This window comes from Bubalus kerabau, chromosome 1 (genome assembly GCF_029407905.1).
Source record: "Bubalus kerabau isolate K-KA32 ecotype Philippines breed swamp buffalo chromosome 1, PCC_UOA_SB_1v2, whole genome shotgun sequence".
Classification (NCBI taxonomy): domain Eukaryota; kingdom Metazoa; phylum Chordata; class Mammalia; order Artiodactyla; family Bovidae; genus Bubalus; species Bubalus kerabau.
In genome coordinates this window covers 234440171-234466730 of record NC_073624.1, presented here as the reverse complement: position 1 = coordinate 234466730, position 26560 = coordinate 234440171, and the positions used below count along the sequence as shown (strand labels likewise).

The 26560-nt window shown below is 43.5% G+C and overlaps 1 protein-coding gene across 2 annotated transcripts in view; it reads right to left on the bottom strand.

Annotated features, from left to right (window-relative positions):
• GALNT10 (polypeptide N-acetylgalactosaminyltransferase 10) overlaps positions 1-26560 on the bottom strand; it is a 224058-nt gene that overhangs the window by 146625 nt on the left and 50873 nt on the right. The window contains exon 1 of one of the 2 annotated variants that reach the window (XM_055559634.1): positions 26068-26088. The exons of the other annotated variant lie outside the window; for it this stretch is intronic. The gene's annotated coding sequence lies outside the window, so the exon portion shown is untranslated. Of the gene's footprint in view, positions 1-26067; positions 26089-26560 lie in introns of those variants that run through there. 2 annotated transcript variants of the gene reach the window in all.

Below are 26560 nucleotides of genomic sequence, written 5' to 3'. Positions count from 1 at the left end.
AAGTCTGACAGAAAAGATGCAACGTGACTTCTGAGACTAGATATAGCAAGGCCATGCACTTCCACCCAGTTTTCTTAGGACACTGGCCAGTGGAGCCCAGCTATGCAGCTCTGAAGAAGTGCCCCTGTGGAAAGGCAATGGCCAGCACGTGAATGGGCCAGGTTGGAAGTGGACCTGCTGGCCCCGGCAGAGCCTATAGGCACTATGTAGAATGGAGGTGCCCTGTGCTGTCCAGCCTTCCTCAAATTGTAGATTTGTGAACAAATAAATGACTGCTGTTGTTTTAACGTATGAAGGGTTGGAGCAGTTTGTTAAGCAGCAATAGTAGCTGGAATGAGTAGGCAGCTTGTGCCTCCTGTAACTCACCATGAGTCCGACAACACGTGAACTGATTTATATTCAACAAAACCCATCCACTGAGCATGCACTTGGCTGTCATGGCAAAGTCTAATTGCCATAAAGGTTCCTAAATGCTTATCTTCAATGCCTGTGTTTATCGCACTGTGCACTGGCGCCATTCTGCAGTCCACCCTTGCGGTGGCCTCTCTGTAAAAGATCTCTGGGCCACACCTGTTCTTAGTCATCTCTGCATCCTCCCAAATGCCTGGTAAAATTCCTGGATATAGGAGGGATTCAGTAAATGTTTATAGACTAAAGAAAACACTCAAAGAAAGCTGAGACTGGAAGCTCAACTCACTCATTTTATAGATGGCAACATGTGGTCCAGGGAGATGAAGGAATATACTCAGGGTCGTGGGATGGACAAGAGGCAGAGCCATGATAAAGGCACAGAATTCCTGAAACCTTTTAGTCTAGGCTCTTCCCACTCAACTGCCAAAAGGTGAAGACGGGTGGCTAGGTGTAAGATGACAGAGAGGATGGAGTCTGGTGAAAATGCAAACCAATGCTTGCCTGTGTAAAGGGAGGCGATGGCCACCCTGGCCCCAGAAGACTATTACCAAGTGAGTGCCAATGAAACAGATGTTCCATTTTTAAAAGAGAGTCTGGATAATTCAGATTTCTGGAGACTATTTCTTGATTTTTAACATATTACCTGGACAAACAAAAATCTGCACACTAGATTTGCTCTAGCGGGCTACCGATCTGCAATTCCTGAGCATCTCTAATTTACAGGTAAGGAAACAGGTACTGAGAGGCTACAGATTTAACTAATACACAGGAAGAAACAGGAAGGCCATTTCCTGACTTGTCTAGGAACTTGGTGATGATGACGATTAGTATTACCAACACTTACTGAACACCTACTGTGTGCACAGCACTACATCAGACACTGAGACCCACGATTGCATGTTATCCTTTCGACAGTCCTAGAAAGTAGGCACAAGTACTTCCCCTTTTTACAGATTCAGTAAGAGACTCGGAGAAGCTAAGTAACTCACCAAGTGCAGAGTGTAAACAAGTAGTGGGTCTGCATTCCTAACCACACTTTTACAAGGTGAATGAGTTTTCTCCCATCTGATACCATTTCACCATCCCCTTAGCATCCTGCCTATCAAAGCCCCAGGTTCAGACTTATCTGTGAGAACTGCAAAATCCAGCTGTTAACAGCATTTCTCGATCATTTCAATGCATCTAAGGGTGACCTGTCTCCTGTTCCCCAGAGTCTGTGTGACACTCAGTCTGTGCACAGCTCAGTCCCAACCCCCCAACCCCTGCCCAGGTGCAGACTCCTCAGAGGGGCAGGGAGTGCCTGCAACTGCGCAGTGAAAATAGATAGCTGGTGGGAAGCTGCTATATAACACAGGGGGCGCAGGTGGGTGTTCTGTGATGACCTAGAGAGGTGGGGTGGGTGTGAGTGTGGGAGGGAGGGCTCAAGAAGGAGGAGACATATGTATAGTTATGACTGATTTAAGTTGTTGTGTGGCAGAAACCGACACAACATTGTAAAGCAATTATCCTCCAATTAAAAAATAAATTAAAAAAATAAATAATAAAGTAAAAAAGAAAAAAGAAACAAAAAAACAAAAAACAAAACAGCAGTAGCCTGTACCCCAGGGCTAGGATGCCCCAGCTTCATCACTAAACAGAAGGGGAGCATAGAACTGTGGAGAGGGGGCGTTGAGAGAAATCATTTAGACCTGTTATTTCCAAACTATGTTCAATGGATCCCTTAGAGATGCAGAGACTGGGAGCTGGGGGCAGGGGAGGCCTGGCAAGAAAGGCTCCAATTTCTTCTTTGTCCTACATTCATTAGGCTTCTGTGTAAGCTTATATGACAAGGGTTCTACCTCTAAAAAACAACTTTGAAAACCAATGATCCAAGCCAACCCTTCATTGCATTTTTTAAAGACAAACCCTATAATTTGTTTTGCAATTATAAAAATAACAAAGGCACAAAGTGAAAGATTCAAAAAGTCAAAAGGATATACAATGAAAAATAAACATCTCTTCCCACTCCCAAACCCAAGATCCACTCCCTAGAGGTAAGCACGATTAACCATATTATGAGCATTCCTCCCAGAATTTTGAATAAGGAAACTGAGCCCCTGAGGTTGGCATGTTTGAGGTTATTCTGCCAGGGATATGCTGGACATTAAGCTCCTGGCATTCCTCTGTTTCTTTATAACTTGCATAAAAGTCTTAAATGTTTCCCAGACTGCAAACTCTCTCCCTAATCTACTTACAGCTTCTGAAACCATACATTATGCATCTTCTGGCCTCACTCACTGAACAGGAAAATTTCATGTCTTTTTCATGTGATCATATTTCCCCATGGTCTTTGTTTCACATGATGGAAAAATAATCAAAATCATGTTTTCAACTGGCCTGCATTCAAGTCAAGAACAGCACCTGTAAAAGTGTGTGTTCAGCAAGCTGTCGGGGCTGCTGGACGGGAACTCTGGCTGGAACCAAAGTGCTAAAAGGAGCAATATCTCCTTGTCCTTGGCCTCAAGAGGTCCGCCAACAGCCTGAGTGCCCCTCGGGGTGCACTGCTGACATTTCCACTTGTCCCCTGGCCCTCAGGCAGCTTCCCCCAACCACCAACCTTCCCGTCTGCTTCCTGCACCTCAGGGGTTCTCCTGGCAATGCCCATCTGTGGCCCCCTTTCCTATCTGCCTCCCATTCTGGACCCATCTCTAGGCTGAGCCCATTTACTTCCTGGTAGTAAAGAGAGCATTAGAAGACAGAGCACCCCAAGCCTCTTTCTCTCCTAGAGAAAAACCCCAAAGGCCAACATTTAGAGGGCATCCTATGGGACAAGCTATGCTAGGCAATTTACAGGTCTTATTTTCACACCAAGCCTGGAAGGTAGCACCATTACTGTTATTCCATTTTACAGGTGAAGAAACTGATTAGGAAGTGGCAGCTGGGATAGGAACACAGAGCTGGCTAAACCAAGGCTCAAGCCGAAAGCTGGGAGCTGCCTTTGACCTTGAGGCCTCTGACATTATGTCTGCCAATTACACTGCTCACATCATGTTCCTTCAGAGGACAGAACACCCACAGTAAGCCCAGCAGATGATCAGCAATTCCCCTCCCCGCATTATCCAACAGCCCAGCTCCTTCTCAAGGCTCCTGAACTGGACTTTGAGCATGAGAGAAGGCCATGGATGCATGAAGAAATTGATCCCATGTTACTTGCCAGCGGAGGTGCAGACTCCTGCTGTTGCCTAGGTTACCTGCCTGGAGCTTAAGCCACTGCCAATCACGCCCTTATTTACCTTCATTAATCAGATTGGCATGGCTCCTCTGCAGTGGAGGTCAGCCCTCCCTGTGTCCCTGGGACAGGCAGGAAGTCTTAAATGTTCTGGGGGACCTTTCTTGGTGTAATGACTGAAGTCCTGTGGGCAGACAGCCCTGGAGGCCAATGTAGGTGGGAAGATGGCCACAGAGGGGCCACCAGGAACCAGGGCAGGAAAAGAGAGGCTGGTTGGGGATGGCATTCACTTGCCAAGAAACTTCAACTATCACTCAGGAGGCAGAAACCTGCTGCCAGGCAGGCCATAATTATAAGATGCATTATTTGGGTTATTCAAAAGGCAGGTGTGAGACCTGAGAAAATAGGTGTCTCAGACAGGAAGGGCCCCATTTCATCTCACAAGCCTTTAAAAATCCCATGAGAAGGAGGCAGAGCAGGCCTTCACCTGCAGAGGGCTGGTTTTCTAAGAACATACCCTGTGAGCTGACCTGAATGTGCTGAGAACTCTATCTGAAGGTGTGGCTTTCAATTCTGCATTTTAGTTTCCTAAAGGAGTCACAGATGACTGGACATGTGGCACTTATGTGGCCATTGTCTGAAATATTGGGTTGACCAAAATGTTCGTTCTGATTTTTCCATGTAATCTTATGGAAAAACCAGAACGAACGTTTTGGCCAACCCAAAATATCAGGGCTCAAAGAATGCAAAGTTTATAGACATATTAACTTGAGCTTCCTCACCAGATGGACATGGACGCAAGACACACTCATTCATGCCCTTGAACTTGGAAAGCCTGAATGCACCAAAATCATCCCCAAAAGCCCCTGACTCCATTGCTAACCCCACATGAAGCACTGTCTACTTTACATACAGCCCTGCCCTCAGTTCCTGGGTTTAAATATTTGTCCAGGCTACTGTTTCTCCATCGAGTCTCTAGTTCATTTTTTTTCTCCCTTTTTTTAAGATGCAGAATGAGCAACACAAGCCACTCCCAGTAGCTGAACCCCAATTGGCCACTTGATGTTCCAGGAGCTGTGATGTCACATGTGACCCTTGATGACCAGGCCTCAGTTTCTTCATCTGAACGGGGGGAGGATAACAGCTGCCTAGGGTACTCCATCAGCATATGGAGGCTCAAAGGAGACCATGGACATGGAAGCATCACTAGGAAGGGCCAGATGCATGCAGGCAGTCTGCACCATCTTCTGAACTGGGTCACCAGTGAGGAAATCGCTCCGCCCATCTACTTCTTATCTCTAAAAAGCCTGCTGAGTCTGTGTGTCCAGGCCCTCTCCAGTCTGGTCCTGCCTTAGTTCTCCCGCAGAATGATGCTGAGTTCAGGTAATTCTATGACTGGTGATCCAGTCTCATACCTAGAATGGAGCTAGATAGAAGTCAGGCCTGAGGAAAACATACTGTCCTAACTCAACTTCAGGATTCACCACAGGAAATAGATGAGTGGATAAGGGCCAAAAGACGTGAAACACAAGTTTTGATAGGCAGCAGTTTCTAGGATCTCCAGTTTTGAACCAGATAGCTGACAAGAACTCCCCAGATCAAATGTAGTCACAGGTGGATGTGTCCAGTATGTTCTGAGAGTTGGGATCACATGATCACTACCAGGAGCCTCAGCCAAGTCACCTGGATTTGGGGATCAATCCAGCCTTTGGCAGGAGAAAGGGTAGGATTCCTGGGCCCCACATCTGGGGACTTCGCATCCTCATGCTGGCTCAACACTTGGATTTTGTATACTAGTTTCAGAGCCCAGACTCTTCTTCTTCCTCCAGACAAGGGCCTACCTTTGCCTGGGAGTCTCCCTTGGTCTTTTGACCCAGAGCCCAGTGCCCTCTACCCTCTGCCAATCCAGCCCTGAGCTCTCTCCCAGACTCTCTAAGGAGTCTTGCTGGCCTCCCTCCCCGGCACCACTGTCCTCCCCGCGAGCCTGTATCAAGCACTGTCGGAGGCCTGAAGGTGGCCTGGCATGGGCTGTGTAAGTCTACCCAGTTCAGCCTGTAGAGTCTGGTCCTGGCCATGTGCACCTTGGTCCTGCTCTGGTTCTCATAGTGTCACCGGCTGCTCTTAGTGCCCTTCTAATCCCATGCAGAGGAGGAAGCACATGCTACTGGGACCATGTGGCTCTGGCATATTACAAATCCTGCTCTCAGTTCACCAAATGATCAACAGTCTTGTTGGCTTTATAAAATTATGTATTCACAGGATCCTGTAAGAGAGCTAACGTTGGGATGTAGGATAAAATTTCCTGGAAAGGAAAAATAATAGCCAACATTTATGGAGCATAATAGTTTTTGAGCCCCTGCTTAAAAACTTTCAATGGCATCCCAAGCCTCTTAGGATGAAAGGAAGAAAGAAAAGTGAAGTCGCTCATTCGTGTCCAACTCTTTGCGACTCCATGGACTGTAGCCTTCCAGGCTCCTCCATCCATGGGATTGTCCAGGTAACAATACTGGAGTGGGTTGTCATTTCCTTCTCCAGGGGATCTTCCCGATCCAGTAATTGAACCCTGGTCTCCCCTACTGCAGGCAGACTCTTTACCATCTGAGCCACCAGGGAAGCCCCCAGATGAAACTAAACTCCTTAAGAGCCTTACAAGGTTCTAAACGGCCTGGCCTCTTGCCCATGTCTCCTGCCCATCTTACACATGCTTCCCTGGGTCTCAGAGCTCTAGTCACTTTCCTGAGTTCCCCAGAGGTACCTCCCTTTTCCCACCATAAGACCATCGCACAAGCTATTTCCTTGAGGACACCTGTCACACCCTGTTCCTGCTCCACCAAATGCACTTCACATTTCAGCTTAGATGCCATTTCCTCTAGGAAGTTTTTCCTGACTTCTTAGTCTAGGCTTCTGGAAAACATAAGATAGTCCTATCCTTCAGAGCACTAGGTTAGTAAGGAGATCTTCATTTACAGTAATTATTTAATTCATGCATATCTGTGCCTGGTTATATTCTCCAGAAGGGCAGGAGCTCACTGGAACACCTGGCTTGCTTACACCTGGCACAGCAGCAGACACAAGAGGTGCTCGGTAAATGTGAGCAGGATGAATGGAATGAGTGGATGGATGATGGGTGCATATTATGTGCTGGTCTCTGGAATAATTTCCTCTCAGTGCATCACCTCACTGTATCCTCAAAACAACCCCTGTGAGGTAGATGCAATTATGATCTCCAAGCTGCAGACAGCAGCCAGGATTTTACAAAGGTTTAGTAACTTCCCAAAGCCAAAGATGTAGCAAGTGGTAAACCCAGGTCTGTATGTCTCCAAGTTTTGTAACCTTTATTTTTGCAATCTGATCTCTAGCCAGGCAGTAGAGCACATCTCAAACTGTTATTTACTTCCTTTGTTTTAGAGTACACAGTCTGCCAGTCCGGTGAACAAAAAGCAGGAGTTTCCTTCTTTCCATGCACCTGGATCTGAGCCACAAAAAGATAGAGCATCTCAGATGCTTTATATTTTCCCAAATGAAATTTAGCCAAGTTCCTTGAAACTCTCTCAATAATTCCACCTCCCCAAACTTCCCACTCCCTTTTGAATGCTCCTGAGACCTAGGCTGGAGTGTAACTCATAAGTGGGAAACAGATTTCTGTGGGGTTACAATGCTGATGTTTCAGGGTTGATCTAATACATCACTTAACACTACCAGTTGGAATGCATGTCCAAAAATCACACACCAACATGCCCCCTCGAGTGGATTTTCCTAAATGGAACTTAATAGTCTGTTGCCATCTTTATGAACTTAAGGATATCCTAAATTGCTCCTGGAATGTGCGAGCTATTTGGCCTAAAAGTGTCTGCTCTATTGTCTCTTCCCCAGAGAGGCTAACATTTATTGAGCTTAATAGCCATCTGGTACTCCCTAATTCTAATGTGATGTTTAGTCTAAGGTAAAGCCAACCTTCTTGTGAGCAGTAAAGGGCTTGGACCTTCCTTGGTGAATCTCTTCCGCCCCTCGAGGAGTATAGCCTTGTATGCAGGTTTGTAGGAGCCTGAAGCTCCAAGAGTGGAATGGTCCTGTAGCACTGTAGGGTTTGCTGGACGGCAACGTGAACAGACTGTACTGTTCTCAACATCTGAAATGACTTCATGGGCGAACTCCTCAGAAGGAGGAATGTGTTCCCTCACAAGGAACTTGGCTAACTCTGTTTTGGTGATGTGGTCTGCTAATTGCGTTACTGCATATACCATCTGACCTTGCTAATAACTGCTCAAGCTGCAAACTTACTACAAAAGTCACCATGTTATAGGCAATTATTTGGCACTGTGCAAAATTGTTAATTTCATGCTTTGTAAACACATCTCCTATAAAAGATCAACCTGCCTATAAAAATTGCTTTTGATAACCCTAAGATAATCTTTAGGGGAAAGAAAGTGGGGGGGAGCGGGGAGGAAAGAGGGATAGTCTCTTAATCAGTATCTACAACCTTCTTTCTCTAGATCCTTTTTTAAAAAATGACAAGAAAAGTGTTGACAGGAAGGTTTACCAAAGAGGCAGAGAAATACTCAAATCAATGAAGACTAACTTCTGAGGATGCTAAAATCCTTACAGGTTCAGTGTGCATTTTCAGTTAGGTGGGAGGAGTTTGGGAAGCCTGGTCAAGTCGTATGCTACAGGCTGACTGACCTTAGTATCTTAGAGTTTTGGGGCCCTAAGCAGTCAATGGTCTGGTCTCAACCGCTCATTCTGCAGGTAAAGAGAATGAGGCCCAGGATGTGATGTCCTGCCAGGCTCCCACAGAGGTCAACAGTGGGGTCAAGAATCCAACCCCAGGTCCCTGACTCCCTGGCAGTGTGTGTTCCAGCAAGATTTGGCCCTAGGGCAGACAGAACATCTAAATATCTTTTTTTCTTCTTAGTTAAGGAGAGTGACTCCAATCATTCACTGCTCTGGTGACTTCCCACAGAGCTGTGTGTTCCCTGATAACCCCCACTGGGACAAGAAGCCAGTGGAAGAAGCAGAGGGCACAGCTGAATACAAGAAGCATTTGTTCAACAGCTACTAATTGTGCTTCTCAAATGGCAACTTGACTTTGTCTTAAATATTCATCTCGAGTCTAAAAACTTACTTTCCACTCTATAATTTGGGTGTCTTATTTTAACTTTATTTTCATATAAAATTACTGCGTTTCTGTCCTCTCTGCTCCAAAGAGTTTGAGTAAACCTGTTACTTCTAGAAGGTATGCCTTGTTTCTACGATGTAAACTCACTGTATGAAAACCTATAGACAGGCAAAGAGCCACTGAACCTCACTACTAGCAGGTGTTGAGATCTACAGTGAACGGAGAGGCCAGGCAAAGGGCTCTGTGGGTATGGAGAAAGGGGAGCAAGGCTCTTCAGAAGGATGAATACATTTTTTAAAAATAACAGTCTTTAATTTTATGTTCCCTTAAAATTGTAGATTTTTCATGCGTGTCTTTGTTTTCTGACTGTAGATTATTTGAAAAAGAGAAAAGTAGGAAAAAAAAAAAAAGTAAACCCATTATAGGAAACTTGGTAAAGGGAATACCAGATCTTTCTGAAATATTTTTACAACAGCATGTGAAATCTACAATTAATCTCAAAATAAAAGAAATTAATAAAAAAAAATCCCCCACAATCCCACTAGCCAATAAGAACCATTGTTAATAATTTTGTGGTTACCCATTTTATCTTGTTTCAATGCACACGTCTGAATCTGAAATCTGAAGACCTAATTGGAGATCTGGAACTGGCTTTCTTCACCTATCATTGTGTCAAGAGAAATTTCCTGTTATTAAAAGTTCTTTGAAAATGTTTTCAAAGGGTGCATTATATTCTAATACATGGATGAATCATGTCCCCTGCTGCTGGACGTTTAATTGCTTCCAATTTTCCACTATTAAAATTTTTTCATGTTACATGTATTTTACTATAATAAAACTTATTTTCAGTTTCAATAAACAGCCCATATGCCTCACATTTCTGATTACGTCCCCAGGCTGGATTCCCAAAAAGAAAATTCTCAGATCATTTTCTAAAGGCTCTTGTTGTACAATAACTAAGTTCTTTCCTGATGGGAGTAGAGGGAGGTGGGCAACTTTCCCCAACCTCCCCTCCCCTGCAGAAATAAGGTTGAAAAATGTCTCAATAGAAACAGTCCAGGAGACTGCAGAGTGCCTTACTGGTGATTTTCAAATGCAGGGCCATCTGGGAGCTGTGTATGCGGGTCTAGGAAACCCACAAACCCACCTGACTGCAAAGTGGGGTGGGTGCCTCCAACAGCTGTCATGCTTTCCTCACGTCTCAGTGCAAAATGATCTTTGAAGAGAGATGCACTAAACCAGGACATATGGGACTGTCTTTTGTAAAAGGAGGTTGTTCACTCTTCTCCTAGGAGGGTAATAACTTGGGAAATATGCATAAACCATTGCTGCTAGGATATAAACAGCATGAAATTATCCCAACTTGGAGCCATTAAAGATGCACATTGTGAATTTAGAATCAAAACACTCTATAAATTCATAGCAAATCTGCACATTGAAAAATCAGCCTGCAGACTGTAAAAGCAGTTGTTGGTTTAAAGGCTTTTTTTTTTTTTGCAAGCACTTTGGACTCTATTTCCTGGATGGGCACCAGGTGGGAGAGTGGCGGGTTTTGCTTGCGGAAGGCCTCGAAGACATTAGGTAGCTCCATGGGCCCGCCTTGCAGGTCTGACATTCTCGATGACTGGTCTCACCATGTGCTCTGGAAGGGCTGAGTCTAAACACTGTCTGAGACCCTGCTGATTGTTTTCATACTTGGGAGAGTGGGACAAGAAACAAAAGTCTTGACAAGAATTCGTACATTCTTCCCTAAATTTAAATACTGCCAACAAGAGAAGAACATGTCAGGTTTAGAAAGCTTCACTGAGAACTCCTTTTCAGAAATCATGCTTGCTGGTGATTTAGTGTTTCCCACGGAAGAAAGAGAGAGAACTCAGCTTCACTTCAGAACGAGGTCAGGAAGGGAGCTGTGCGCAGAGGCCCCCCTGGCCGCCTTTCTGGACCACGGGAGGTCAGAAGAAAGTCTCTCCTTTGACAGTCAAAAATGTGGGCCCACAGTATTTGGCTCTGGATGTCGGGTACTCCCTAAGAACAGCCAAGTGGGGGTCTGTGCTGCTCAGAAATGTAGTTCATTCCCCTGGAAGGAAGGCTGAGACAACTGTTTGCTCAGCCTCATCCTGGATGCAGACAAAGGGTCAAGGAGGACAGTCTGAAAGCCTTCTGAGTTACCTCAACCTCTGGGAGCTCTAAAATTCCCCCCAACCCTGCCTTTTAAAAATATTATTTGTCAACCTGTAATAGTTTGAACAATTTCAACAGAAAAGTTGTAAGATATGGTAAGAAAAACACCAATACATCCCTCACTTATGTTTACTAATGATTAATATTTGACCACATTTGCTCATCAATCTCTTACGCTTTTTTTTTTTTGCATATGTGTCTGGCTTCTTTCAGTTAGCATGGCTCATTACCTCATTCCTTTTTATAGCTGAATAATATTCCATAGTATGGATGCACCAAATTTTGTACACCCATTCATAATTTCACAGATATCTCAGTTGTTTCCACCTTTTGTCTACTATGAATAAGGCTGCTATGAACATTCGTGTACAGGTTTTTGTGTGGAAGTAAGTTTTCCTTTCTCTTGGGTATGCACACCTAGGAGTGGAACTGCCAGGTCATATGGTAACTCTACATTTAACCTCTGAGGAACTGCAGAGTGTTCCCAAAGCAGCTGTATCATTTCTGTCTCACCAGCACTGAATAAAAGTTCTAATTTCTCTGCCAACACTTGCCATTGGCTGTATCCAAACTGCTGGAATAGCCATCTTCTCCTTAAACCAAGATTGAATCATGAATTCTGTATTGTGTTTACTTCCTATGTCTTTTCGTTTGATTTCATCTGGACCAATTCCCCAATCTCCTTTTGCCTTTCCTGGTGTTAACAATAAAATAAAGGGATAAAAACAGAGCTCAGTCCAGAGAAGGCACTCATTCACCCCTGGTTTTGGTGCATCCTGACGCACCTGTCTCTTGTCCAGTGCTCTGACAGCCTGGGGCACTGAGCACTTAGCCTCTGGGAAGATAACCACACCAGCCTGCTAGGACTTCTGGCTAGAGCCCAGCTCAGGGCCGAGCAACACGATCTTGTGCCTCTGAACTGGGAAATGTTTCTGAACATCATAAGGCTCCTGTTCGGCATCAACAGGGAGCTCACGGGAAGGGCAGCAGGTCAGGCTGAGGTGGAGGAGGACAGTCCGCAGGGCACTGGGGGATCAGGGCATCCGCCTCCAAATGACCTTCCGGGACACCTGTGTAGCTGGGCTGCCTCAAGTGTTGGAGTTAATTGGGGCCGCTGAACTACAACAGGGGCTGGGATCTGGAGAGGAACACCCACCAGCCCCACCACAGTAATGAGCTCTGACATGCGGCACATCACAGACTAGCTAATTAAATACTCTACAGCTTTTCCAGCAGGAATGAAGACTTGGAGCACTGAGCTGAGAGGATGGAGTCAGGGAACCTGGGGCCAGGTCTTGGCTTAGCCCTGGAATCCCTACATGAAGCTGGGAGGTAACTCAACCTATCTGCGGCCCTCCCTCAGCTATAAGGTAGGGGGAGAAGAACACATGAGGGTTGTCTTTCAACTGGAGGAGCTAAATGCATACAGCTATAGCCTGTGCTGTCACACGACCGCCAGTAACTCCCGTGAACTCCCTCTTCCCATTTCTGTGGCACCTCATGGCTCTTCTGCATATGTCATCTTGCTTATTCCTGCAGAGGGTAGAAGGGGGTCAAGTTATTCCCATTTTGAATGTGTAGACTTACAGATCTGGGGTTCCTTCATTCATTCCAGGGAATGCTCCATGTCAGGCACTGGGGCACCATAACCAGCCAAGTAGGGAGGAATTCTCACAAGCTTTCAGTTGTGCGGGAGAGACCAACAAATAAGCAACAACAACACAGGAGCACTGCTAAGTTAAAAGTACTGGGGAATCCACGCACAGCCTCTATCCTGGGCTCATGATTTTCCTCAGGGAAAATCAGACAACATAACTCTGAGTCCTCGGCCCTCTGGTCAACCAAGGAAGAGGAAGTCACGTGCCTCAGGTCTGAAGAAGAAAACTCTCGCCTGGGCCCTGCTTGGCTGGTGAGAGAAGGGCAATGGGACACTTTCCCTTGGCACTGAACACAAAGCTGTGGAATAATGAACTCTGATGCCTAAGGGCCTCATCTCCTGAAGAGCCCAGAAGTCGGGGATTTCAGGTTTTGAGTAAATGCCCTGAGGTCCTTGATTTCACCAGCAGCACGTGATGCTGCCAGACAGGGCCGGGTCCCTCTCCATCTGAGACTGGGTCTCCCAGGTCCCCAACCTATGAGGTGAACAGGTTGAACTAATGCTTGCTCTTTAGTGCAAATCTATTAGGAGGCTTCAAAAGTTCATCCTTTTCTCCATCAAAAACCAGAGAGAAGGCATGAAGTCAGTGTGTTTCAATGGTGCTTCATAAAATAAAATTAACAGTGTCAGGAATCTTTACTGACCTCTGAAGTCAAGTTCTTTAAGGCTGATTGGCTGGATGCAGCTGCTTAATAATGGGTCACCCCCTTCACCCTACCTCACATTCTAATGCAGTTAATAGGGCCATGCCGTAACTCATCCTATGAGACAGAGAGGGGAGAGGGTGGCTGGTGTCTACTGTCTGCAAAAGCCGGTTCATAAAGCAATATTTATACATTCCCTTTAACCTGACACTGCATAAGATCTATTACCACTTAATTAAACTGTAACCATTTTATACACTGGCTTCTGGTTGTGATCAGCATCTAAATTTACCAATCCACAAAGCCACACTGACTTGGTGAAGAAGCTAAATAATATTCACTTAAAAGAGCATTAAACTATGCAGAATCATCATGAGTAGTCAATAAAGGCTTCATGTTAAACAGAATTTAAAGAGATGGCATTTGCTAGTTTCTTCCCTGGAGAAACACAGGCCTTTAAAACTTATTTCCCACCCTTGAATTGCCAGTGACTAGAGAGGTTTTGAGAGTTTTCAGATGTGTTGAAAAGGAATGATTAGAAAACTTCGTTAAAGGTATTTGCATTTGTCTAAAAGAGAGTGCGTCCTGGATCCTGCCACAGTCATGGAGGGAAAAGAGACAGGCAACTAATTAAGTAACAAAGGCTCAGCCAGAAACCTCCATTTTGGAGGCATAATCTCCCTTGCCAGGCATGGGGCAGATGATGGCTGCAGGCTTGCTCCAGCCTCCTTGGCCTAATCCTTCTTCCTCAGCAAGAAGCGTGCCGACAGTGTCTGGAATAATAACATAATTATGGACAGCTAAAACACCTCATCCATGAAGGACGGGAATTTGGAGTCTTTCAAATACAGGAAGATGAATCAAAGGACCAAATGGTGGTTCTTTTATTGGGCTGGGGTGGTTGGAACTGCCTTTCTTTCTCTCTCTCTCTTTTTCCCACTAAAGTACATTCAACTGCTCAGGGAGAAAGTATACTTTTGACCAAGACCTGATGGCTAGTTAGGTCAAAGCAGCCTCTGCACTCACTCAAAACACAAACCACAAATCCTCAAGTATCTTTCCCCCACTTAAAAGCTGATTTTTCGTTTGTTTCCCCCTTTCACATTTCTTCCTTGAGTCTACATTATAAAGTTCCCTCCGTTCTGAAAGAAAAGATGCAGGATTACTGGGCAGGAACTGTATTTTATGAATTTTCTACTCCCACAATTTAGCACAGAGACTGGTACACAGAGGTGCAACATAAATGTCTGCTGGTCCTTCCCATGTTGAAAGAATATTGTCTTGCAGAATATTCCGAGTGCAGGGGCTTACAGTAGTATATACACATCATAAAACTCAAAACCAAAAACCACAGTCCAGAGCCATGAGTTTCAAAGGGCATCCAGAGATGCTTGGGGGCTCAACAGAGGTGGCTCAGAGACTGAGTTAGGGGGGGAATGGGGAAGAGGCTGCTGCCCTCAAGCCATGTTCAACTCTTTAAAAACAAGTCACTGCTACTTATTTTCTATGCTAGACTTTCACATAAAACATCCTTTGAAGAAAAATATCCAAAATTGGGTATTCACATAGTCTCAAAGTATCTCCCTACAAGAGGCTCATTAATTCCAAGGAGGGAAATAGTTATTTAGCCTAGAGTAATCTGGTCTACATGACCTTAATATCACTGGTAATAAGACATCCTATGCCTCTGATAGGACGCGCCGAGAAGACCACATGTCACTTCTGTGGCACATTTGCTCAAATGTGTCAAACTAATCATGAGAAAACATCAGACAAATCCAAATTGGGGGACAGGTTACAAAATAATTGGCTACCCTTTTCAAAAGTGTCAAGGTCAAGAAAAACGGAAAAACTGAGGAAGCACCACAGATTGGAGGAGACTACGAAGACGTAACAGCTAAATGTAATGTGGGATCTGGGAACAGAAAAAAGGACAATATTGGGGGAAAAAATCGGCGAGGTTCAAATAAGGTGTGTAGATTGGTGAATACTGTTTCATGGTCTAGATAACTCTACTATGTTTGTGAAAGATGTTAATATTAGGGGAAGCTGGGTGAAGAGTACAAAGGATTATTTTTGCAACTTTTTTTTTGGTAAATCTAAAATTAGTTCAAAATAAAGAGTAAAATAAGGTCTCTGAACTAAAGTTGAAAAATATTTATATATTTATTTGGTTGTTTCAGGTCTTGGTTGTGGCATATGAGATCTACTTCCCAGACCAAAGATCGAATCCATGTCCCCTGCGTTGGAAGGCAAATTCTTAACCACTAGACCAGGGAAGTCCCTAAATAAAGTTTACAAAACCACCATCCAAGAGAAATATAATTGAACTTTTGGACTTTCGTCATCAACCATGACAGAGACAGGCCTTGCTGGTACTAACAGTAATTCAACTTCATGGTCAAAGGTGTGAATTTTGAATAGTCATGAATAGCCAGGCCACTGGGGTCAGAGTCTCAGAGACATCACCAGTCTCTTCCCAGTATGAGTCCACATTGAACAAGTCCCATGTGTTAGTTTCTCAGTTGTGTCCGACTCTTTGTGACCCTATGGACTGTAGCCAGTCAGGCTCTTCTGTCCATGGGATTTCCCAGGCAAGGATACTAGAGTGGGTTGTCATTTCCTCCCCCAGAACAAGTCCCAAAGCACCTGGATTTATTTTATAGAAAAATAACAGAACCCCTGTCTTTCCAAGTCTATTAACTTAGGTATATGTGTGAATTCAATGTTATTCATTTTTAAAAGCTTGATTTTCTGATCTCCCCTGGCAATGCTCAATTATTCCCAAGACCAAGCAGTGAGGAAGAACAGCTCAAGATAATACACACTGAAAAAGAAAAAAGCAGCTCACAGATACTGGTGAAGAGGCAGAGAGTCTAAGTAGCCTCTGAACGCATGAGAGGTCTACTTCTCCCTGAAGACTCATGGACATGAACAAGAGAAAGGGAGACATGGGGAGGGAAGGAAGAAATCGGATAGCAATTACATCAATTCAGGTTTCCTCTGAAAAATTCCTAGGAATTTAGCCTTCTATTTCATAATGTACTCATGGTTATTTTTATATAAGTATTATCATCCCCCTGACGCACACCACTACCACCAAATCACGTCCCGAAAAGAAAGGTCATGTTCAATCTGTGCTTATTCTGATACCTACTGACATATACCCTAACTTCTGGAAGCGTGGAGCAAAATGGCTTAGAAAACGTTTATGTTTATTATATCAGCATCTTCTGTTTTAAGAAACAGATATACATTTTTTTTTTTTACAAATTTAAATCTTAAAAGCACAAACATATCTGCACAACTCACTCATCCAGAAAACCTCACTCCCTAATGATGCAAGGTAAATGAAGCACTGCTCTGCTAAGAAGTTGTATTAAGACCCTAGGAAATCTATATTGTACCTATAATAGTTATGCATGAGAAAATAAAGCTTGCTTTTCTTTTTCTATTATGAAAGGTGTGGGTTTGGCAAATGTCCCAGTGGTTCTTTTATTTTTTTTAAAAAAGAATATTTGAATTGCTCATAACAGATTACCTGTTTTGAAGTGCTGTTAAAATTCTGTAGTCAGCCCTTCTTTCTCGGAAAGTCAGAATTCTTGTTAATAATGGTTTTTCGTCCAAAAGACACTTACTGAACATTAAAATATCTGCTGCTTTAAATATAAAAGCATGAAACTGCCCTCCCAGTCTTTATTCCTTTGGTTTTCTAGAACCTACACTGATCTGGGGGAACCAGTCTTCTCCCACTGTCTGCATGAGATTTAGGGGGCTGGCCTCTCTCTCAGTTCCATAAGTGAAGACCTGACCCATATACCAAAGTGTAGTATCCTCCAGACTACAAAGAAAGCTTCAGAGATAAGTCATAAACCACAGTGGACACAGGAGGGCGGCTCAGTGACTAAGACTACTCAGGCTCTCAGGAAAGAGCCTTTCTCTTGCTGCTGGAGCTGCCCAGCTACAGGGAGGAAGCCTGGAGCTGCCAGAGGCCTCTTGCCACCATGATGGGGAGAGCAAGTCTGAGGAGAAGCAGCCCACATTAAACACAGATTACTGCAGACACGGAAGCCCCAGGATTCAGCCATGCCTGAAGGCAGTGTGTCCCCAGCCTCTTCAGTTACATAATCCAATAAATTCCCTTTTACGTTTAAGCTGGTGTGAGAAGAGTTTCTGTCACTGGCAACTGAAAGAGTCCTAACACAAGTGTGTTTTAAAAATAGAGAATATTAGGAAGGTAGAGATGAAGTGAGGTTTGCTAACCTTGAAAATGCAAATTTAAGCTAGTGCCAGGCAGCTTCACTCAGATAAAAGTACAGTCATAAGGGCAAGATAGCATAAAGAAGTCAACAGAACATTGGTTTTGAAGGCAGCAGATAGGATTCAAAAATCAGCAGACAGGATTCACTTACAGGACTTTGTAAGTGGCCAGATAAGAGGCTTGGGCAATGGCTAAACCTCTCTGGGCCTCAGTTCCTATACAGCTAAAATGGGAGTAACAACTTCATGGTGTTAGTATCAAAACCACAGAGGTAGGAGGTGTAACAGCAAGGCATTGCCTAATCAAATACAATCACTTCTTTCTTCTGCTGGGGTGCAAGATAAGAGGGGAAAGGATGGTGTGAGCAGCTGGGTTTGGGAAGACAAGACATTGAAGTCCACACAGAAGTGCTGGCATCAAAAACAGCAGTGGCTGACTATGAAACAAGGGTGGGAAACACACCATCTCATTCAACAGTGTGATGGTGTTCCAAGACAAATATGAGAATCAGATCTAAACAAACCCTCTCTCTCTCATGGGACTGTTTACTCCTAACATTTAAGAACACAGCTACATTGAACTAATGGGGCTGATCAGGTTCTTGCCTGGCTTCTGTGACACACCAGGAAAACCTCACTCACTTGGTGATACGAAATAAGTAGATTAAAGACACAAATTAAAAAATGAAAATAGATTAAATAAAATGAGACAAAGTCAAAGAAAAGAGGTCTCAAACTAAAGGCCTAAGGTCACCTCCAATCTACAAGGGATAACACACAGTGCTTTTAAAAAAAAAAGCATATGTTGACAGCTACCAGAAATCCAGAAAGTTCTCTTAAAGATCCAAATGTCCAGCTTCTCTTGAGTAACCAGAAGACCTGGCAACCCAGTACAGTAACTCTTGACAGCAGCTGAGTTGACAGCAGATGCCCCATCAGATGGGAGAAGGGACTTCCACAATCTCCCCAACCTGCCACATTCCTTTTCATAGCCAGATATCACTCATACAAGGGGCCTGCAGAACCCCTTCAGGAATCTGTGTTTGATCTCCATGGGAAACAAGCTCCTCCTTTGTCAACCTCCCCACTTCAGAGGCAATGTTACAAAGGTTACTGAAAAATGAAAGCTTTAGTGGTGATGGATACACCACTCTGTGACTATACTAAACCCACTGAAATGTACCCTTTAACATGGCGACTGTTATGGTATGGTATGTTTATTTCAGTTCAGTTCAGTCGCTCAGTCATGTCTGACTCTTTGCGACCCCATGAATCACAGCACGCCAGGCCTCCCTGTCCATCACCATCTCCCAGAGTTCACTCAAACTCACATCCATCGAGTTGGTGATGCCATCCAGCCATCTCATCCTCAGTCGTCCCCTTCTCCTCCTGTCCCCAATTCCTCCCAGTATCAGAGTCTTTTCCAATGCGTCAACTCTTCACATGAGGTGGCCAAAGTACTGGAGTTTCAGCTTTAGCATCATTCCTTCCAAAGAACACCCAGGGCTGATCTCCTTCAGAATGGACTGGTTGGATCTCCTTGCAGTCCAAGGGACTCTCAAGAGTCTTCTCCAACACCACAGTTCAAAAGCATCAATTCTTCGGCGCTCAGCTTTCTTCACAGTCCAACTCTCACATCCACATATGACCACGGGAAAAACCATAGCCTTGCCTAGACGAACCTTTTTAGGCAATGTAATGTCTCTGCTTTTCAATACACTATGTAGGTTGGTCATAACTTTTCTTCCAAGCAGTAAGCGTCTTTTAATTTCACGGCTGCAGTCACCATCTGCAGTGATTTTGGAGCCCCCAAAAATAAAGTCTGATACTGTTTCCACTGTTTATCCATCTATTTCCCATGAAGTGATGGGACCAGAGGCCATGATCTTTGTTTTCTGAATATTGAGCTTTAAGCCAACTTTTTCATTCTCCTCTTTCACTTTCATCAAGAGGCTTTTTAGTTCCTCTTCACTTTCTGCCATAAGGGTGGTGTCATCTGCATATCTGAGGTTATTGATATTTCTCCCGACAATCTTGATTCCAGCTTGTGCTTCTTCCAGCCCAAGGTTTCTCATGATGTACTCTGCATATGAGTTAAATAAGCAGGGTGACAATATACAGCCTTGACGTATGTTTATTTAAGTATTCCCTAATAAAGCTGTTCTTTAAAAAAGAAGAAAGGCTTCCTGTAGGGTAAGGTATTGACCAGACTATGATACTGACAAGGCCTAGCCTTGGTACCCTCCCAACTTTCCTTTCCTGCCTCTGGAAAAGACGACAACCAGAGTTGAATCCCCACAGAATTACTGCACAAAGCAAATGGATAACAAAACCCATGAACAACAATTACAACCAGATTAGCTCACAAGGGATCCCCATGAACCCTAGAATACAAGTGGGTGAATGAGAACAAGTCACCAGTAAGCACTAGTCTTACATATTACTGGTGTCTGTATAGGAGGATAAACGGAAACCATGGGAACAGTGGCTGCTAGTCCTTGAGTGGATACCAAACAACCAGCAGACACCAGCTGGGAAAGAGCAAAGCACCAGTGTGAGAACAGCAGCTAAAACTCGGAGGGCTTCTGGCCAATCCAGTAATAGACGAGCATAAGGTGGCCACAGTGTGTAGTCTGATGGGGCTGAAGCAGTCTGGCTCACTGAGGAGAAACTGCTGAGTAGAGTTCAAATTGAGCAGGACAGGAGCAATGGCAATAAAGGAAAGAGGAGTTTCAGATAAAAGTGGGAGAGGGAAACAGAGCCAGGATATCTAAGAAAGCAAGTCACCATATTTTTTAATACTACAAACCAAGAGGAAGCTCTATAAAGTTAGAAAAGCTTTACTAAACCTCACATTCTGAAAGTTCAAGAAAATGAATTTCACCAAAAAATGAACAGCAAAGTACTGATGTCAAATATAATGCTAAATTATTATCTTAAAAAAAACCCCAGAAAGCAGGATAGCATTCCTATGGGAAATGAAAGCATGCTTGAAAAAAAAAATGCTCATAAAATAGATCAAAACTGCAACCTAGTATTAAAAAATGAGTTTAAAAAACATTAACAAAATGTTCCAAGATATGAAAGAACATACTAGAATTAGACTCAAAAAATGAGGTAACAAAACACAAAAAGAATCAGCAATAATCTTTCATTTTAGAAATGAAGATTAAACTATAAGAAACAATGAACAAATAAACAAAAAACCCTACAATAGTTAATGCCTTAAAATAGGTAAAAAGAAGAAAAATTTTAAATCCAGAAGAAATTAAAAAAAAAAAGAGAAAGTGACAAATAATGAAGATAGGCAAAGAAGATCTAACATAGTAAGAGTCTCTGAAGAAAAAAAACTAAACAAGGTAACAGGAAAAATACGAAAATACTTAAGAAAAATTTCCTAAAACTTAAGAAAAAAGATGTGAAAGAACATATTAAAATAGCAAACTGCATAACTAAGAATATCAATCCAGGACAACAATACTAAGGTATAATCCAGTAAATTTACTGAGAGGAAGGAAGGAAGAAAGGGAGGAAGGGAGGGAGTATACTTTTGGGTACTCAAGAAAGAAAAAGGGACAAGGTACTTATATGGCAAAGGAAATTAGATTATTATCAAACTTTCTAAAAGTAACACTTTATGCCAGAAGAAACTGGAGTGACACAATCAAAGTGCTCAAGAAAATGTGAACCAACAATTTTAAACCTAGCAAAAGAGACTAGTGTAAAGGCACAAATGTTATCAACACTTGAGAATTCAAGAAATACTGTTTTTGTTCCCATGAACCCTCCCTAAGGAATCTAATAGGAAATAGGGTTCAGACAATCAATCTGACTAGAGAGGTATCAATACATAGGCTGATGGTGGTGGTGGTTTAGTTGCTAAGTCGTGTCCAACTCTTGCGATCCCATGGACTATAGCCTGCTAGGCTCCTCTGTCCATGGGAGTTTCCAGGCAACAATGCTGGAGTGGTTTGCCATTTCCTTCTCCATGAACATTAAACACCAAGCTACCTAAGAACTACCACAGAACTAAGATTAGTTGTAAGTTAAGAGGGATAGAGTAGTATAATACAGAGAGAAGACAACTATAAAAACAATGGGGAGAGAATGGGGAAAGCATATGCAAAAAAGATTTTTTAGTGTTTTGAGTAATCATATCATAGTGGTATTAATATTATTGTTCTGATATTGTTGTGTTTATGAGATGAGACAAAAAGCTTAATTTTACTATCTCTTGTGTCACTGAAAACTTGGGTTTTTAATGCGAAGGAGATAACAGATATAACAGGGAAAAAGGAAAACACTCTAAAATCTTGAATGTAAACATATATAGAGATTTGTCTAGCAGTCCAGTGGTTAAGACTCTGTGCTTTCATTGCAAGGGGTCATGGGTTCTATCCCTGGTTGTGGAACTAAGATCCTGCATGCTGAGACCCCAAAATAATAAAATAAAAAAAAAAACATAAATATATACATCATGGGGTATTTTAGCTTTAAATGTAAATAAATATAAATGCATTTATAATTACCCAACCTTGTTCATTGAAAAGGTCAGGAACAAGTCTAGTGTTGAAAAGCATCTCTAATCCTCATATTATGGTCTTAAAATATCATTCCCCACTAAAAGAAACTGAAGGGCTTCTTAGACAAATTACTAATTCTAGGTCCAAGAGAGGAGACATGCCAGATGAATCTGGAACATCTTATACAGCAGAGAGCAAAGAAGCCACTATCAAAGATTAGAAGGGTATGTCATAGACTCAGGATCCAACTTGAAGAGCCTCCTACCGAATAAATGAAGAAGAGACAACAGAATTAGAATACAGCAAGTCCCCTACACACAACCCTTCAAGTTGCAAACTTCCAAAGATGTGTGTTTCGCATGTCCAATCACGTAAGTTAGTTCAGTTGTCTGGCATACACTGCACACGCATGCGTCCTCTACAGGTGGTTGTGCTTTTGTGTGCTTTACTATACAGTACTGTACAGAGAACAGTAGTACGATATCTTTGTTTCAAGCCCAGGATGTCCAGAAGTAAGCATAAAAGCAGTGGTGATGTAGCTGGTACTCCTATAGGAGTACCAGCTATTGAACTATACTACTACTGTACTTCTCAAGGTACTATACTGTAAGATTAAAAACATTTTATTTTTTGTGTTTGTTTTTTGTGTATTATTTGTGTGACAAGTATTATAAACCTATTACAGAACAATACTATATAGCTGATCATGTTAGTTGGGTACTTAGGCTAACTCGGTTGGACTTACGAACAAGTTAGACTTAACGAATGCGCTCTTGGAGCAGAACTGTTTTGGATGTAGGGGACTTACTGTACCAAGAGAAATTGTGTGCTTCCTGATGAAGAAACATAATATCACGTGTATTCTTTCCAGAGGGATCAACATCAGGCTGATCGAGGCTCTGGATAGAGCTGCTGATTTACAGAAAGTAAACTGAGAAACATGGTAACTTTAACCACAAATGTGCAATCAATCAAATCCATACTGCTGGAAACCTGACCAGCCTGGGTTCTAATAGATAAATTATAAGAAAAAGAAAGAACTGAAGGGGAAAGCTGTAGATTAAGAGAGACTTCAAAAACATCACATTTAATATGTATGGCTGAGTTCCTTCATTATTCACCTGAAACTCACCACATTTTTAATCAGCTATACCCCAATACAAAATAAAAAGTTAACAACAACAAAAAATCTCACGTTTAAAAATGGGTAATACTAAACTGCTAGACTAAACTGTTGGGTATGCACACTGGTGTGATAAATCTATTTTTTAAATGAAGGGAAGTGACTGCTGCAAAAGTAAAGTTACTATTAGGGAGTGAGAGGGAATGACGACTGAACTGGGCACAAGAAGAAGTTTCTGGAGGGACTGGCAATGTTCTATTTTCTGGCAGGTGGTCGCTGCAAGGGGATTTACAGTTATAATAATTTATTATGTTTGCAGTTTCTTGTGTGTGGTTTTCTGTATCTTGTATTTTATTTTGCAATAAAGAGACTGCTTTTAAAAGACAGGGATGGGAAAGAAAATAGAAAGTCAATTTCTTTCTTTTTTTTTTTTGGCAGCTCTGCACATCTTGTGGAATCTCAGTTCCCCAACCAGGGACTGAAGGTGGGCCACAACAGTGAAAGCATGGAATCCTAACCACTAGACCACCAGGGAAATCCCAAGGTTCCATTTCTATACCTATCTCTTGACGTGTTTTGTGCTGAGAGACAGGGATCACTGACTAGGTGTATTCCAGACACTGGACACAGTCTAAGCAAAGGCAAGGAGGTAGAAATGAGATGTATGGCAAATTCTGGCAATAGCACATGGTCATCCTGTTTGGCTGCCCAATGGCTCTACAAAGAGAACAGCAGGAAACAAAGCTAGGAAATATAAGTTAAAGGCACACTGCAGAAGTTTCGTTATGCCAGGACAAGATGTCTGTACTTAATTAAATGTTTCTGAACCTTGTTTCTCACTCCAACCCCCTCCTCCTTCCTAACAGAACTCTGATTTTCTTGTCCTGTTATCCATCCAGCAGTTTTTTGTGTCTACAGGTGCTAGCTGGAGCTACAGCAGCCATCTTGAGACAATGAGGAATTTTAACTTCTGGAGAACATGCTGAGTATAGCAAAGCAGAAAGATGGGCAAGAATACAAATCTCAGATGATATTGCTAAGCCACCAAGTTAATTAATCTCACAGTCGCCCTTCTGCTAGGGTTCTTATTATATGAGATAATGAAACTCCATATTATTACGTGCAGCTGAAAGCAGCCAAAATTATAAATAAGGGGAAAATAATTAATTACCAAAATTACGGTAAGGGGAAATCATAAAAAAGCCCACTTCAAGACATACCCTTTAAACAGTCCCCATGCTCTTAGTGGTCCAGAAGAATCATGACCCTGAGTCTTGGTTGGTTGCCCTGAACAATCAATCTCCCAGAAACACGCAGAAGGTTCCAGCAGCCAGCTTAAGTTTACTACTTAATCACACAAGTCTAGCTGGTGTCAAGCTCTTAAAGGAGCTGATCCCAGGGAATGAGGAGAAAAATGAAAAGGAAATAAAACTGAACAGTTGCCTGCAGAGAACACCAGCTGCGTGTGATTGATTTCCATGTAATCTCCATTTGTCTCCCTGGAATTTCTTCATCAGATTCCTGGCACAGGGTCACAGAGACACGTGATGCTGCTCATGCCTGGAGTGTGGTCAGGAAAAAAAAAAAAAAATTCCCTTATATACCCTTGAAGTCCAAGGGGGACAAGATGAGTATTCTGGGGGAAAACAAGAGAGAGATTTTCTTTTCCTCGCCCTGGTGGCAAAGCTCAGGCCATAGTTCACTGTCAACCAAGGTGGAAGGTTAGCCCATTGGCTACCCGATTAGGTGTGAAGAGCCGACTCACTGAAAAAGACCCCCATGCTGGCAAAGACTGAAGGCAGGAGGAGAAGAAGGCAACAGAGGGTGAGATGGTTGGATGGCATCATCAACTCAATGGACATGAGTTTGAGCAAAGTCTGGGAGATAGTGAAGGACAGAGAATCCTGGCATGCTAGTCCACCGGATTGCAAAGAGTTGGACGTGACTTAGCAACTGAACAACAACCACCATATTAGAAGTTTGTTCTCTCAAGCTGGTGAGCCCCTAGGATCTGGGGAGTTTATGCCCATCCTGGATGTTTTCAATCTACCAGCTGCTCAGGGCAGATGTCTTAGCCCTGATGATAGCTGCTACGTAGGGCTCTTCCACTGACCCATCCGTTCCCCCAAACCACACAAGGAAACAAGTTATTTGAAGGATCTTGACTTGGGGTCACTGGTGGTGGGGAAGGGTTAAAAAAGAGTAGAAGAGAATGGAAAGGCAGGGTGTACTGTACCCTGTTGTCATTTCAAAGTGCCACCCCTTTCAGTGGTTTGACGCTCTGTGCTGTGGACTGAATGTTCTTTGGTATAAGCATGGGAGAGTCCATTTGCCTAGTGCGTCCCTGCCCACGGATATGGAGCTGTAAACTCAAGAGACAGAGACAGCACCCAGGATAGTGGTATTAAAGTGCAGTCTCCACTCCAGCAGCATCAGCAGCTCCTTGAAAGTGGTTAGGAATGCAGATTCTCAGGCCCTACCAGCTGTTCGGTTGAATCACAACTCTAGGAGTGGGTCCCAGAAATCTGTGTTTGAAAAAGCCCTCCAGGTGACTTTCACACACAGGAGGACCAGACCAACAACCTCATTAGGCAGGGGGCGGAGGGGGGTGGGGGGTGGGCGGGGAGAAGTGCAGGCCCAAGGACTTCAAGTGACTCACTTAGGGTCCCACAGATGGAAAGCAGCAGAGACTAAACTAGTCTGACTTGCAGTCCAGAGCCTTTCCCACAGCACTGGAAAGAAAGCAAAGCTGTAACGCCCAAAGCCACTGCAAACTATTTCAAAACCATGCTGAGCCATTCCCAGTGTCTACATACTTCTCGACACCTCATCTGGAGCCTTGAGCCTGAAACACTTCCATTTCTAACACAGGACAGTAAGACCAGGGCACTCTCTCCCCTTCCAGCTCCTCTCTATGGCAGAGCAGAGGACAGTGTCCACTTACCCAGGGACGGAAGTCTGAAACCCCAACAACTGTGGTCCAGAGTAATGAAATCAGGTGCTGAAAGCAGACTGCCTGGGTGCAAACCTCAGCCAGGAGATTGTCCTCTATGTCACTGCAATCAAGTCTTCACCTTTCTGAGCCTGCTCCCCAGCTGTGAAGGGAGGACAGTGTTTTTACAGGGACAATGGCTGTGGTGAAGCTGAGATGAGATAGCCCATGTCAGATGCTGAGCACTGTGCCCGGCACACAGCTAAGTCCTCCATGCACACAACTGTCACTGCTCTTCTCCACATCATTTTGTCCCTCTAATGACTGAGTCATGCTGACTCCACCTCTTTGATGCCCCCACATCTGGCCTCTTCTCTGTCTTTGCATGTCCAGCCCTACTGCCATAGTATGCTCTGGTCCTCATCTCATGCCCTGGCACCACCACACAAGTCTTCAGATGGGTCTCCTAGCCTCCAGTCCTGCCTCCAGTCTGCTCTCTACCCTT